General features: G+C 40.8%; 1 long non-coding RNA gene across 1 annotated transcript; it reads left to right on the top strand.

Annotated features, from left to right (window-relative positions):
• Positions 1-5,475: 5,475 nt before the first annotated feature.
• Positions 5,476-16,239, top strand: LOC133389945 (uncharacterized). The gene is made up of 3 exons (XR_009764229.1): positions 5,476-5,558; positions 7,279-7,498; positions 15,785-16,239. It is a non-coding gene; the product is annotated as an uncharacterized LOC133389945 (long non-coding RNA).
• Positions 16,240-16,810: the final 571 nt, after the last annotated feature.

Raw genomic sequence — 16,810 nt, forward strand, 5'->3', positions numbered from 1 at the left:
AAATCACCGGGCCTGGATGGCATCCACCCGAGAGTTCTCAAAGAACTCAAAGGTGAAATTGCTGATCTGCTAACTAAAATATGTAACTTGTCCCTCGGGTCCTCCTCCGTGCCTGAGGACTGGAAAGTGGCAAATGTAACGCCAATCTTCAAAAAGGGATCCAGAGGGGATCCCGGAAATTACAGGCCAGTTAGCTTAACTTCTGTCCCTGGAAAACTGGTAGAAAGTATTATTAAAGCTAGATTAACTAAGCACGTAGAAGAACAAGCCTTGCTGAAGCAGAGCCAGCATGGCTTCTGCAAGGGAAAGTCCTGTCTCAGTAACCTATTAGAATTCTTTGAGAGTGTCAGCAAGCATATAGATAGAGGTGATCCAGTGGACATAGTGTACTTAGACTTTCAAAAAGCATTTGACAAGGTACCTCACCAAAGACTTCTGAGGAAGCTTAGCAGTCATGGAATAAGAGGAGAGGTCCTCTTGTGGATAAGGAATTGGTTAAGAAGCAGAAAGCAGAGAGTAGGAATAAACGGACAGTTCTCCCAATGGAGGGCTGTAGAAAGTGGAGTCCCTCAAGGATCGGTATTGGGACCTGTACTTTTCAACTTGTTCATTAATGACCTAGAATTAGGAGTGAGCAGTGAAGTGGCCAAGTTTGCTGACGACACTAAATTGTTCAGGGTTGTTAAAACAAAAAGGGATTGCGAAGAGCTCCAAAAAGACCTCTCCAAACTGAGTGAATGGGCGGAAAAATGGCAAATGCAATTCAATATAAACAAGTGTAAAATTATGCATATTGGAGCAAACAATCTGAATTTTACATATACGCTCATGGGGTCTGAACTGGCGGTGACCGACCAGGAGAGAGACCTCGGGGTTGTAGTGGACAGCACAATGAAAATGTCGACCCAGTGTGCGGCAGCTGTGAAAAAGGCAAATTCCATGCTAGCAATAATTAGGAAAGGTATTGAAAATAAAACAGCCGATATCATAATGCCGTTGTATAAATCTATGGTGCGGCCGCATTTGGAATACTGTGTACAGTTCTGGTCGCCTCATCTCAGAAAGGATATTCTAGAGTTGGAAAAGGTTCAGAAGAGGGCAACCAGAATGATCAAGGGGATGGAGCGACTCCCTTACGAGGAAAGGTTGCAGCATTTGGGGCTTTTTAGTTTAGAGAAAAGGCGGGTCAGAGGAGACATGATAGAAGTGTATAAAATTATGCATGGCATTGAGAAAGTGGATAGAGAAAAGTTCTTCTCCCTCTCTCATAATACTAGAACTCGTGGACATTCAAAGAAGCTGAATGTTGGAAGATTCAGGACAGACAAAAGGAAGTACTTCTTTACTCAGCGCATAGTTAAACTATGGAATTTGCTCCCACAAGATGCAGTAATGGCCACCAGCTTGGATGGCTTTAAAAGAAGATTAGACAAATTCATGGAGGACAGGCTACTAGCCATGATGGCTGTGCTGTGCCACCCTAGTCAGAGGCAGCATGCTTCTGAAAACCAGTTGCCGGAAGCCTCAGGAGGGGAGAGTGTTCTTGCACTCGGGTCCTGCTTGCGGGCTTCCCCCAGGCACCTGGTTGGCCACTGTGAGAACAGGATGCTGGACTAGATGGGCCACTGGCCTGATCCAGCAGTCTCTTCTTATGTTCTTATGTTCTTATGAAGGATGCAGACAAACTGGAACAGGATAGAGGAGGGCAACAAGGATGATCAGGGGACTGGACACAAAGGCCTATGAGGAGAGACTGAAAGAATTGGGCATGTTTAGCCTGGAGAAGACTGAGGGGAGATATGATAGCACTCTTCAAGTACATGAAAGGTTGCCACACGGGGGCGGAGGCGGGATCTCTTCTCTTCCATGCAGGACACGGAATAATGGGCTAAAGTTGCAGGAAGCCAGAGTTTGACTGAACATCAGGAAAAACCTCCTAACTGTTAGAGCCATATGACAATGGAACCAATTACCTAGAGAGGTAGTGGGCTCTCCGACACTGGAGGCATTCAAGAGGCAGCTGGACAGCCATCTGTCAGGAATGCTTTGATTTGGATTCCTGCATTGAGCAGGGGGTTGGACTTGATGGCCTTATAGGCCCCTTTCAACTCTACTATTCTATGATTCTATGAAATACAAAAGTCAAATTCTTCTTCAGGCCATCCAACAGGTTCTAGTCAGATCCAGTGGGCTTCCCAGATGCATCTAGCTGACCCTTTGGATGGATTGCCTAATATGCTAATGTTCTACATTGGCTCACATTTTACACTGAGTCTCTATTATATGATTTTTAAATACCTGTGTATGTTCTTGGTTCACATTGTTAATTCTTTTTTCAGAGTTTGAGATTTGTTTACCATATCATTCTTGGCCCCCTCAAGCATGTCTGTGGATTTCACTAAACACTGGATCAGTCCTTGTAAGGATATTTATGCTTGGCTGAGTGCTGCTCTGGGAAATAAATACTACACTTTCATGTGGAGGAAGTATAATTATGCTGTATCACAAAACCATATCCCTCAGGATTCAGCATTTTAAATTAGTTGCATCTTATAATTATTGCCAGTACCTGCCAGAGCTTGCCTGTTCTGCATAATTAGTGCTTAAAACCTCTGAAATTGTTTGTTAGAAATGTTCTTGAGGTGTCCCCCCCTTTCTTTTGCAAGTCGTGTCTTCTCCACCTTTCATTCTGCATAGTAGTATGAGGAAGACACATTTCTCTTTTCTTTTGACCATTCTATAACACATCCTATCATATTTTTTCCTCATGGTAGTAAATCAAAGTTGTAGTCTCTATATTCAATTCACTAACAGGCAAAAAAACCTTGTGGTTTAAGAACATACCTATAGCCAACAGGTACTTCTATCAAACTTTAAAAAGCTGGGAAATTGGGCAGGTATAGTGAGTGCACCAGGGGAGCAGCAGACCTGACCTGCTCTCTGAGTTACTCTACTGTCCTACAAATTTGTAAAAATGCAAACACAATTTGGGTTGGTCTTTCACAGTCTAATCCACTTCCTGTGTAACTTGGAAGAATTTGGTAACATGGGCGTCGGAACACAAAAGATACCACTGAAGTCTTATCAGAGTCTGGCACATATACAAACTGATTCTCCAGTACTGTGTCTGTACAAGGCCTATTGAAATTAACTAGACTTATTCTGGTCTTAGCAAGAAAGTTATTTGTAAGCTGAACATAAGAGGAGCCTGCTGGATCAGGCCAATGGCCCATCTAGTCCAGCATCCTGTTCTCACAGTGGACAACCAGTTGCCCATGGGAAACTCGCAAGCAGGACTTGAGTGCAAAGATTATTCTCCCCTCTGCAGTTTCCAGCAACTGGTATTTGGAAGCATACTGCCTCCGCCTATGAAGGCAGAGCATAACCATCGTGGCTAGTACCCATTGATAACCTTTTCTTCCATGAATTTGTCTAATCTTCTTTTAAATCTATCCAACTTGGTGACCATCACTGCCTCTTGTGGAAGCAAATTCCATAATTGTGTCTGTCCTGAATCTTCCAACATTCACCTTCAACTGAAACTAGGAAAGAGTACACAGGGCCCGTAAGAACAGCCTCCATGGAGACCTTCAGAGAGCAGGAGCAGGCAAAGAAGATTCTGAGGGTCTTGCTTGACACTGGAGAAGTATTAAAGTGTTTCTTCTTCTGTCCTAGGCCACATTCACACTGTACATTCATTCCACTTTAACCTGTCATGGTTTCCCTCAAAATATCCTGGGAATTGTAGTTTGCGATGGGTGCTGAGAGTTGTTAGGAGACCCCCTATTCTCCACACATACCTGCAATTCCCAGAGTTCCCTGGGAACAGGGATTGACTGTTAAAACTACTCTGGGAATTGTAGCACTGTAAGAAGAATAGGGGTCTTCTAACAACTCTCAGTACCCTTCACAAACAACACTTCCCAGGATTCTTTGTGGGAAGCCATGACTGTTTAAAGTGGAATAATAGTGGAATAAATGCATGGTGTGAATGTGACCCGACTAACAAACAATTTAACAGGGAAGTGGGAGTTGTTGTTCTGCACCCTGGAGTTCTTGAAGGGATATTGTTCCAGGCAGGTCGGCACTAGCAGGTAGAGGAGGGAGAAGGGTCAATGACTGGACCATCTGGGTTCTCACAGGCCTCCGTAAAATGTTTGACTTCTTAAAAGGCCATGTGTTTTTGTAGAGACCCATGGAATCTATTAAGGCACAAATTGGATGGGAGAGTAGATAGATTTGAGAGATTCATCCTGGCAATAACCGCCTTCCATCACTGTGGCTGCCAAAGGCATTAAATGTTCAGCAAGAAAATGTAATAAAGTCTGAGAAACTCAGTTAATGGCATTTGCATGAAAACTGTTAAGTACTTCCCTCCATTATCACCACCACCCTCATTTACTTGGCAAAGTTTCACGGGTTATTTTTTTTTATTTTGCAACATAGCCAATATTTATAAATATGCACTCATGCAGTGTTTGACAAAAGTAACCCCCCAAAGAATTATTCTTGTACTGCTTGAGGAAAAGGTAACAATGACATGATTGCTTTTTGTGTGTGTGCGCTTACATGAGAAATTCTGCCACTGGCTATGGCATATTGTAATCAGCATATTTCCATACATCTTGTTCAGATTAATACTGTTTTCCAGTGATCTGCTCAATATAACAGGTGGGTGTGGGTGTGGGTGTGTATAGGACAATCCCCAAAAGCTGTAAATAGAATTCTGTCTTGTCACAGACAATGTCCTGTTGCAGATTTATTTTATCCATTGGAAAATGAATTATTATTTCCTGTGTTAAAAGAAATATGTTGTCTCTCCTGCTTTAAGAGTTTATTCACATAAAAATGCTTAGTACAACATCTAATGTTTGCAAATGCTAATGAACTGGCATGACAACTGTATGGAAGCCCCAACATATCTGAGTAATGTGGTGAAAACAAGCATAAATGTGTGGACATTTTGTTCAAAGAAGTTTAAGAAAGAAGACCATTAAGGAATGGATGGATATTTACTGCTGTCTTATTAGATCAACCAGCTTGGAAAACAAACTCAGAACTTTTAAGAGCTAAATGTATGTGCAAAGACAATAGACATAAGGGTAAGTTGTACAATAACTATTTCTAAATAAGCAGTTACTTTTAAACAGTACAAGTTGGCCTTGATAGCTCCATTGCAAACATAACAGGATGACATTTATCCGCATGAAATATATCTGAAACAGTTCCAAGAGACTGAACCTGCTATAAAACCATTTCCTCTCTTCCGTACCCAAAGTTAGTGTTTGAACTGGAATCAAACTGGAGAAATGAGAAATATGGTAATATCTGAATCATACTTTAACCCCCATTTTTAAAAGATTGGCTTCCTGCTTATGAACAATATCCACTTGAACCTGCAGAACTGGCACTTTTACAAGTGCCGCATATTGTTTGTTCCGCACTTGTAAGGACATGGTCTTTGTGTAACATCACCTTCCCTTTGGAATTCCCTGATTAGGCAGGCTCCTTTGCTGCATTGCAAATTGTTGGTGCCGGCTAAAAACATTTTTGTTCCGGTAAGCCCACCCAGTCATTTAATTTTAACATGTGGTTTTATGATGTATAATTGTTTTTATATTTGTGATTTTATTTATATTTTATAATGTTATGCTAACTTGCTTTCAATGTTTGCTTTTATTGGTATTTTTAAATTAATATTTTAGATTGTCCTTTGTAAACTGCTTAGAGGCTTTCTGTCAAGTAAAATAAATTTGTCAAGAATATAAATTTGTTAAATAAAAATAAAATAATATTCAGCTCATAGTACATTGGCTCTTTAGTTACTGTATTTTCATGAAACTTAATTCTCTAAGTGCTCACTAAGCAAATAAGAAGGATCAAATCCTAATTGCAAGTATAAATCTTTCTTTACAGACTTTAATTCTGAACCAATGGAAGATGATGACATTTACACATTTTTTAAAAAATGTGATGTGCAAAACTATAGAAAAGAAAAATCCAGTTGTTAGCGCTTGTCTTTTCTTGAGAAATCATTATGTTTGTATTGAAATATTGTTATATAACATATTTTATGTAGACATTTCTGTATATAAGTGGTACAAGCAAACAACACTTCTTTGACCTGCTTTCTTGAAATTGATTATTTTTCTTTTATGAAAGCCAGTTCATCTGAGACATGAGAACTGAAAAATATGCACACCCTAAAAGTCTCTGTGCCCTGTGATGTGGTGGACAAAGTATAGCATCTAGTTTCTCCCTATTAAAATGACAGCTCTGTTATTATTAAGACATCTATTCATTTCCTTTGCAAACTTTAAATTCTTCGAAGCTCTAGCGAGAACATGTTTTATTTAGCCAGCTGCAAGAACACAATGTTCTCTGGCACTTCCTGTTGCTAGAGCAGTGAAACTTTATATATTGATAATGTTAAATGAAGTTAAAAGAGGAAAGTGTGACTACCTGTAGAAAATAGAAAATAAAAATGAAAACACTGGAGATATGGCATGCTTAATACTGCACAACAGCAGATACTGAAATACCACAGATATCCAGTCTCCTTTTTTTATATCAAGTCTGTCTGGAAAGAGAGAGGTTGATCAAGATCACTCAAGACAGGGATGGGAATCCTGTGGCCCTCAGGTGTTGGGCAGCTTGGACTAGAGCTCCTATTATCCATGGCCATTGGCTGCCTGATGGGAGCTGAAGTCCAACCACATCTGGACTTAAGGTTCTCCATCCCTGACCCAAGGCTTGGATTGCAGTAACGCTTTTCCATTTCACTACAGCACATTTGCCTGAACACAAGATTTCAGAGGGAGAATGGGGGCAGGGGTGTGCACAAACAAGCTGCACCCACAATGGCCTTGTGTGCATCTGGCCCTGTGTACATGGGCTCCAACTTTCGTGTTTTATCAGGGTCCACGATCATGCAGAGGGTTCTCGCATTTAAGTGAATGACAGGGAAAAGTTCCCTGCAGACCTTCCCAACTCATCACGGTAAGGTTGGCGATTGAGTGGGGAGGGCTGATATGCAGGTGAATGTTTGTGGTGGGGCTTGTGTGCACATCCCTGCCTCCATCCCCATTTTTAAAGATAACATATTTGGGTGAATGCCTCAATACTGCCAGCATGTGTTAATTAACATAGTCAGTAATAACTAAGATGTTTGTGTTGTCATCAATTACTGCTATTGTCGTCACTGTACCTGTTTTGTATCCATTTAAGCTTTAATATAATTGTCACAGGCTGTATTTTTGTCCTCCCCTTAAACCACAGGTAGGCAATCCATGGCCCATAAGCCTGTTGCCCAACAGATGCCCCTATCTGCCTACTGCCACCAAAATTGCTGCTGCTGCATTTGCTGGTGCCATTGAAGTCCAATAACTGCTGCCCTGCTGCCCAGTATTCACCACCTAACTTCATTCTGATGTTGTCTTGCATTCAGCACTGATATTGCCAATCACTGGTTGACGTCCTGCTTCCATAGACCCACCAGGTAGGTGCTCTATCTTGCACATTCTGTGATCAAGCAGCTGATGGTCTTAGGGACCTGGGAAGGCAGGCAGGTGAGTGAGAGCCGGTGGAAGGCAGCATGGCTCTCCAAGTGCAACAGGGTTTGATGAGGAGGTGGGTGATGGTGGAAAACTTGACTTCACTGCCCCTAAGCAGAGAAAAGCCTGACTGGGAAACAAATGGTTGCTGCTGATGCAGGCGCTGGAAAGAGATATCCAAGGACTAATTAAAGGGGCACTGCATGAAGTGCATCAGGAGCCAGGCCAGACAATTCCTCTTCCTTCTTGCTTCTTTCTTTTGGCCATACAAAAAAAAGGGGGTTATTATTATTATTATTATTTGAAAACCCCCTTTAATCACTATCCTTGCTGTGCTTTTTGAATACTTCTGGGATGGCAAAGGAAAAATGTGCTTTTTGAAGAGAAGCAGGGGAAGGCAAAAGAAAGGGAGAAACTGCTTTTTCAATTGCCTGCCTCGCTTTCAGCTGATGATTTTGTGCTTTTTTTCACTTCATTTGCACAAAGAGGGAAATGGTGCTTTTTTAAGGAGGAGGAGTGGGGGCAGACAGTGAAATTGTGAATGTGTTGTGTGAATGGGCACACCAACCATCAGCTCTGGCCAAGCATGCAGCCACTACTGCATGTGGCTAGGTTGTTAAGCTGTGCCCTATGGGATCGGGTTTGTAGTTTACACTGACCCAGAACTGTCACTAGTGGCCCAAGTGTCTTCAGTACAATCAGAGTGCTTTTGATGAGATTCAGTTGGTATACCAGCTCTAACTAACTGGAGAAAGAAAGCCTTACTTCTGCTATCCATTCTCTGGTAACCTCCAAGTTGGAGAGACATTGCAATGCCTTGGGACTGCCAAACTGCCAAACTGTAAACAAGAGCTGCGCATATCAGCCATATATATTTCCACCAGGGTTCTGTCATGTGTGTTGCTTCCAGTCTTGGTTCAATTCAAAATGATGGTGTTGAACTTTTAAAGCATTTAAACTGGCTTGAGACCAGGCTACTTGAAGGAATGCCTCCACCAGTGCAGACCTTGAGACATCTTCAGAGGGCTTTGTCTCCACCAAGTGAGGTGTCACAGGTGGTTTTTGGGGAGAGGCCTATTTTGGTAGTGGTGCCTCCACCGTGAAATGTTTTCCCCAGAGAAGCTCATCTGAAGCTTCTTTGTGATTTTTCCAGTAAGATGTGAAGACTTTATTTAAAAAATCCCCAGGCCTTTTAAATCTTAAAAAAACCCATAATCTTTACAATTGCTTTGAAATATTGTTGGTTTTGCTTAAGAATTTCAGATAACTGTATTCTCTGCTATTAGATTTTTCCTTTTTAAATGCTACATATTTTGTTCATAAGCTTTAATTTTTCCCTTATGATTATATTCTAATGTTTTTTACTGTTATTGTAAGCTGACCAGAGGATTTGGTTACTAGGAGGCAAATAAATGCTCTTAATAAATAAATGGGGATTTTGGAACTTTAGAATTTTAGAACTTTATAGTGGTACCTGTGATGTTCCTATATTAATGTATATATGGTAAGTGTTGTTGTTTTAGAAGATACATGGTAAGTGGAGTGAAAGAGGGGGAGTGAATGGGCAGTAGAATGCGAGATGATTGGCTGAGTGTTTAAAATGGCTGAATGTATAAAAGGAAGAGTGAGAGTGGAATGGGGGGGAGAAGAGAAAGAGTGGATTGCTTGGTGGGGTTTGAGAGAGTTGTTTGCCAGGAGAGCGTGGAGAATGAGGGAGGTGGAGTTCGGATTAGTATTGAGTAAAACCATATGCTTATGTGCCTTAAGAAGAAATCTTGTTAATCTTGTTAGCTTTGTTATCTTTAATAAATACTTAATTTGGTTTACCAAAGGCCTGATCCTTGGCTGGAGTTTCACAGACCAGAAGGGAGGGTAAGGTAATGACCAAGGCTGAAGGGGAACTGTAACAAATGGTGGCAGCGGTGAAGAGAATAACAATACCAGTATTCAGAGTCTCTGGGAATACTAGTATTGGGACGTTACTGGTGGTTGACTAGCAGGGGGATCTGTTGAGATCTGTGCTAGAGCGGATAGGTAAACCATAAGAGAGTGCGGTCCGGACTGGTGGAGTCCCTGGTGGTGCCTAGAGACAGGCAGTAACCACGAGCAGGTAGGAACCTGACAGGGAGAGCCAGGGAAGAACACATCACAGTACCATCAGTGTTAAAACTGGAACACATAATGATACATCTTCTTCCAAATGATCAAAAATACCTCTTGCTGTGTGGCAAGCCTTTAATCCCTATTCTGTCAGAATATTTTGTAATGAAACAAAAACATACAAGTAATTCATATGAGCCCATGGTAGCTATTTTATTTTGGGGGACAAGGAAGGCTGCTTTGAAGAGAAATTGTTTGCAGAAATTAAAGAAATGCGTTATTCAACGCACATATCTTGTGCCTTGCTCATAGGTTATAATTTGTGATGGCAAATATATATCTTTAAAATGTTATGTAGGATCTGGGTGATAGCAGTAGGATTATTCAGGGTGCCAGGAGAATGCAAGGAAGCAGTCTGATCAGAGTAAAGTTTTATTAACGCATCTAAACATTATGATGTTGTTGTTGTTATGTGCCTTCAAGTCGATTACGACTTATGGCGACCCTTTGAATCAGTGACCTCGAATAGCATCTGTCATGAACCACCCTGGTCAGATCTTGTAAGTTCAGGTCTGTGGCTTCCTTTATGGAATCAATCCATCTCATCTGGCCTTCCTCTTTTTCTACTCCCTTCTGTTTTTCCCAGCATTATGGTCTTTTCTAGTGAATCATGTCTTCTCATGATGTGTCCAAAGTATGATAACCTCAGTATCATCATTTTAGCTTCTAGTAACAGTTCTGGTTTAATTTGTTCTAACACCCAATTATTTTTTTCGCAGTCCATGGTACACGCAAAGCTCTCCCTCAACACCACATTTCATATGAGTGGATTTTTCTCTTTTCTGCTTTTTTCACTGTCCAACTTTCACATCCATACATAGAAATCGGGAATATCACGGTCTGAATGATCCTGACTTTAGTATTCAGTGATACATCTTTGCATTTGAGGACCTTTTCTAGTTCTCTCATAGCTGCCATCGCCAGTCCTAGCCTTCTTCTGATTTCTTTACTATTGTCTCCATTTTGGTTAATGACTGTGCTGTGGTATTGATAATCCTTGACAAGTTCAATGTCCTCATTGTCAACTTTAAAGTTACATAAATCTTCTGTTGTCATTATTTTAGTTTTTTTGACGTTCAGCTGTAGTCCTGCTTTTGTGCTTTCCTCTTTAACTTTCATCAGCATTCATTTCAAATTGTTACTGGTTTCTGCTAACCAAGAATAATTGTAAAGCAGCTGGCATACAAGGCCCTATCAGACATTCAGGGCTTCTGTGAATGCATTTGTGTAAGGGGTGTGGCATCGTGGCAGCAGTCTCCTCCCCCAACTTACACGTGCCCATTGGAATATGCGAGGAGATACTTAAAGAAGGGTTCTTTCTCCGACATGTGGTGGACATGTGTGAAGGTGGTCGAATTTTGGGATCTGGTGTTTATAGAAATAGAAAAAATTACAAAGCAGGTGGTACATAAAACCCAGAATTAGCTCTGTTAAATCTATTTTTGAATGAAAACCAGGCTCTTAAGGATAAACAGGTGATTAGATTTTTATTGGTTGCAGCCAGGGTATTGCACAATTTTGGAAAGATTGAAAAGGTATCTCTATTTTGTTGTGGCAGGGCTGGTGCCAGGCATGACTGGGCCCTTGGGTACCAGCCTGCCACAGGTCTGTGGCACTATAACCCAAACCCCTCATAATAAGCCCACCCATGCATCCCATCTACCTCTCCTGTCCCTGTGAATGACATGTGCACTGTGTGCACATGCCTGCCATCAACTAACATGGCGGTAGGGGCATCAGCTCCTTAGGGAAGCCCCTACTGCCATCTTGGTTGATGGAAGGCATGTGTGCGCAGTGTGCATATCATCCACATGGATGGGAAAGGTAGGTGGGGCATGTGTGTGGGCTTATTAAAGCCCACACTGACTGTATGGGGAGATGCCTTGGAGATCTCTCTCCACAGTCTGCAGCAGGGTTGGAAGCAGATGCTGTCGCAGATTGCAGAATGGAACACCACCCTCCCACCCTAAGGAGGGGCTCTTCAGGCCCTCAGCCAGGGCCTTACCTGGGCGCCTTCTGGCACTGGCCCTGCATTGTGGTATAGTAAAATTTGGCAACTAGCATTAATAGAGAAATTGATGCAGAAGCAGAAGATTGTGAAAGGATAAAAATTCAAAAATACATTTGTTGCATAGTGGTGGAGCTTTCTTACATACACCACTGCAGTAGACAATAAAAACAAGGTTCCCACGGCTTTTCAAAACCTATGGTTTTGTAAAGGTAACCAAACAATAATACCAACAGATTATTTATTTGTATGTTTAAGCGCAGGACAATTTATTTTTTATATGATGTATCCCTCTTACTCTCAGTTAATGTATGATTTGAGTTCTTAACTGTATCAATAAAATGTTTTTTTTAAAAAGGAATATGTGACAAATGCTGCAGCACATACCTCTCCCTCCCACACTCCAATGAATGTGCATAGGTCAGGGGATGCCATTCCGCCCCCCCCATCTGAACATGGATATAGCCGTTCATGCTAGGAGGTGAACTTTATTTTAAGAAGACTTGGCATTTACAAAGCACTTTTCAAGTTCAAAGTACTACACATATTTCCATGTCTCAGTTATTCTTACAGCAGCCATGTACAGGAGACGTGTTTTATCATCCTTACATTGTAGGGTGGGCTGATGCTGAAAAACAGTGACTTGTCTAAGGTCACCTAACTTTATAGATTCTGCCTTGGGCCTTCCGGCTTCACAGCTCAGAAGCCATTGTGCCACACCAGCAGTTATATTGAATGAATTCACATCCTGATGGCTGTCCAACAGCTGCAGATACATGGCTCTGTTGTTGCCTAGGAAGGGTGTTTTTTTCAGTTTAGCAATGGATACCTCTGTGTTTTACTTGTCAGGTTTAAGATATGGCTTCAGCTGCTACAGAGGAAGGGTGGTACCATTGCTGGCAAGGCTGATTCATAGCATTGACTTCCCAGAATAACAAATCTGGCCACTAGATAGTAGGAATGAAATACCATTTCACTTGACACGATGGGGATTTATAATTGTTTATCAATGTTAGCTGTGCAAATTCTAATTCTCTATATTTCTCATATCCACCATGTGAGATATTCCCATTTCACAGATGAGGAATATTTGTCACTTGTTCAATACCCACAAGCCTGTGGTTCAGGACAGATTTGCATACAGGTTGAAGGGAATAATTCTGCCCTCTGCACTTATCTACACCAACTAGTCTAAAACTGGTTGAACTGTCATGATCAAAGTGCCATGCCTCTAAGAATCCTGGAATCTGTCATTATGTGAATATGATGAAAATTCTTTCTTGCAGATCCCTGGATTCCTTGCTTATGAGCTATGAGAAGGTGTGTCAGTGGTTTAAATCTGTAGCAAAGACACAGTTATACCTTTTTTAAAAAGCAGAAATGAAACAAATCAACCATGTAATGACATAACCAGGTGGTATCCTCTGGCATCAAGGTGACCTTTAACCACAGCTGGCACTAGAAGACATCTGCTGAAAAAGATTTTCCCTCGATAGTGCTAATGTTAACAATTTGTCACTTCTATAGTCAGAACAAATCCCCTTATCAATGGATTTTATGTGCAAGCATTGTGTGTTCTCCGCGGCTGTCTTTTAAAAATGTCAGCAGAGCAACTGTGACATAAATATGCCAGAATATTTCCCAACACTTTCTGTTTGTTAAATAACATGGGCATACTTGCTTCATGAAGACATTCTAGACAGGAGGTCTTCAGAGCTGCAAAACTTAGGGCCAAACTGCATGTTACACAGGAAAAAAAACAGCTGCTGGGGGCTGCAATGAAGACCAAAAGAAGAATAGGTGGGGAGGAGGTATTTAATCATTTCCCTATCAGTAGGTATAGAAGGATTTGCCAGTTTTGGTTCTCTCCATTGCTCATTTTTCCATCTTAAACTCAGTTCTCCACATTTTTGCAGCAATTTGCATTTAAAAAAAAATCCCCTAATATATCCCTTAATATATGATTTTTTGCAAACATTGGTTGTTGGGAAAGTGCATTGCATATTTGGAGGAATGCAAATTTTGAAAGATGGCTATGTTTTGGTTCTCATGTTCGCATATAAAGTGTGAATTTGATATAGATTCCCCTTCAAATGTGAACTTAATTGAATTTCTCCACCATTCCTCTCTACCAGTGATTTTCCATTTAAATTCACCCCTTTTAAGCTGTTTCTCTTCTTGTGGAAGAAAAAGATATGTGGGGTGGATCTTTTTCTTGAGCTAGGGTAATTCTGTAAGTTAAAAACAGCTAGCAGAGAAAGCATGCCCTCTTCACCTGCTCAGCCTCTGTTCATGGTTGCAACCATTACTGGCTGCTTTTCCTTTGTACAAAGTTTTTTTTTGTGCCATTTGGGGCTGAAGTGGAGTGATCATTATAAACAGTTTCATATAACTGCAAAACAACAATATCAACACACACCGTAACCATACTGGGAATGGAAAAATATGGGATCTGATCCCTGGATCCCATCCAAACAATGTAATGAATAGAAAGAGCTGAAGGTGAACAAGCTATACAATGATTTGCAACAGAAGTGTTTGCTTAGCAGTTGTTTGCGAAGGGAAAGTTTTCAAGGTTCTAGGACTTATTTAAATGAATGCAAAATAAAGTTTGCACTGACATTAACTGATTTTCATATTCTTTCATGTTTTACGTTGGCTATGGATCTAATAATTTGTTATAAGGTTGTAGTTATTTCAGAAGTTTGCACTAATTTATACCCATGAAGTCGACCCAAGCTGCACTTAATTCAAAATCAGGAAGCTATTGGAGAGAGGTACCAGGCTTCAGGGGAGTGGAGAGTGAAGTATGGCAGAGGGAGAGCAAAGATGCAAAGTTGCCCCTGTTGACACTGCTGATACGTTGTGCTGCATTAGGCATTGGCAAGATTAGAAATAGATTGGCAGGCACAGTCCCAAAACTGAAGGCTTGATGAAAAGCAATAAAAATGGGAAAGCGATGGAATAGAGAAAAACTAGGATGTAAATGTAGAAGCATACTGCTGCTTGGGTTGACTGGTTCATGGAGGCTGGTAGGTAAGTAGAAGATCACAGAGTTTGGTTAGATGGCATTTTGTATTTTCCATTGATTGTAGTTCTATAATAGGGCTACATCTTCCATTGTCCCTGATCATTTGCCATACTGGCTGGGACTGATGGGAGTTGTAGTGCAACAATATATGGAGGGTGCACACTGCCTGCCCCGCCCCATACACATGTATTCCATACTGTATACTTGTAGGACTCCTTTCTCATTAATGCTGAATGTGCAGCAACTGGGGTGTGTGGCCAGTGGCCATGCTGGCACCGGGGGCATGACCAGCAGCTGAAATCCCACTCCCATCTCACTAGGAATGGTGGAGTAATTTGGTTCTGTTCACATTTCAATGCGAAACTACATAATTTGTGCTTCCTGAAACAGTAAGTGAACTGAAATGTAGTTATTGTTCAAAATGCACATTTCTCTGAATGTTGTGATGCAGTTCTCCAACCAATGTGTACAAAAATGCATATATATGTATATAGATGGCTATATCAATGCAAATAATACAAAAATCCATTAATTTTATTATTTTATTTATTATCATTATACATTGTATTGGGGAAATTGTATATTCGGGTAGACTGCATACAAAGTTGAGAAATACAGTTGAAAATAGTGGAAAATTCTGATGAGGATTTTTTTAAGAAATCAAAGGTGGAAATGTCGAGAACTGAACTTGAGAAAATGAGAAAGAGAATCTGAAGTGGACAGATGTGCTCAACTCTATCCCTCATATATTCATTGACATCTGTGGAACACCCATTATATGACTTCACATCAGAACTGTAGCAGAAGCTAAGGAGGTGTTTCCACTCTGAGGGGAAAAAAAAGTCAAAGAGTTTTGCCTCATGTGTTGCCTCTATGAAGATATCCAAGATTTAATTGACCATATATCATTGTTAAATACTGACATGTAAGCTTTTCCCTTCTGCTTTCTTTAAGAGTGTCTGCAGCTCTTACGCTGCCACATAGCAGCAAGACACACAACTTCCCTGGTTTCTTGTTTCCCTGTAACAACAGGTGCAGGGTGGTGGTGGCAGGAAGCAGTTGGAGGACAGAGATGCTGTTTACAAACCTGCTTTTGATGACAACAATAAAGAGAAAGCAATTGAGTCAACCTGGAGTAGCTTTTGAAAGACTGTAACAGAAACATAACATGAAAATGTACACTTAACTTGCTCATTCTGCCCTGAGCCACTGCTCAGCTGGTCCAATAAAAAGTCCCTGCATGATTTCATTGGGCTTTATTCTGCCGCTGCTTGAGTCAATGGCACAGACTTTGTTCTAATCGGTAAAATCAATGAAGGTTTGTGAGTTAACTCTCATACACAACATGAAGATTGTATTTTTGCCTCTGGTGCAGCTGTTTATTAAACCTGTGAATCAAGTTGATATAGTATGTATAACATAGAAAGCAGTCATTTGCATACATACCAATATTATTTTTTCTCTATCAGCCGGCTGTATATTTATCTGCTCCTTAAAGTGAATGCAATCACACCAAAGTGTTAAAAAATAAATAAATCTGTTCTCCATTTGAAAACATAGCATTGGTACTTTTCTCTGCTTGAGTATGTGTCCCTTCCCAACTTGAAAGTGATATGGGTGGCTTAATTAGGATCATAAGCAGGATCACAAAACTGATCTTTCGCTCATGTATAATGCATCTTGGTATGGTTTTAGGATGGAGACACAGGAAATTTTAATAATACTTAGGCGTCTTCTGGGAATGGGCCAAAGACTACGCCTGCCCTACATTCTTTGCTACACTGACAGTGCAATTGTGCACGTGGCTACTATTACTGGAACAAAAGTGTTGACTAGAAGTACAGGGTGCACTGATCAAAGGAATGACCATTCATTTACAAATGAATGGAATCTTAAACAAGTGGGCTGTATTCATTTTAGTTGTAAAAACAAATTCGGAATTCAAATAAATGAATTTCTATACATAACTCATTCTTTCATTTGTAACTCACTTGTTTGAACTGGAGCCCTGGAACAGTCAGTACAGGCCATAGAAAGGTTACAGGGAGTGAGTAAAGA

This window comes from Rhineura floridana, chromosome 8 (genome assembly GCF_030035675.1).
Source record: "Rhineura floridana isolate rRhiFlo1 chromosome 8, rRhiFlo1.hap2, whole genome shotgun sequence".
Taxonomy (NCBI): Eukaryota; Metazoa; Chordata; class Lepidosauria; order Squamata; family Rhineuridae; genus Rhineura; species Rhineura floridana.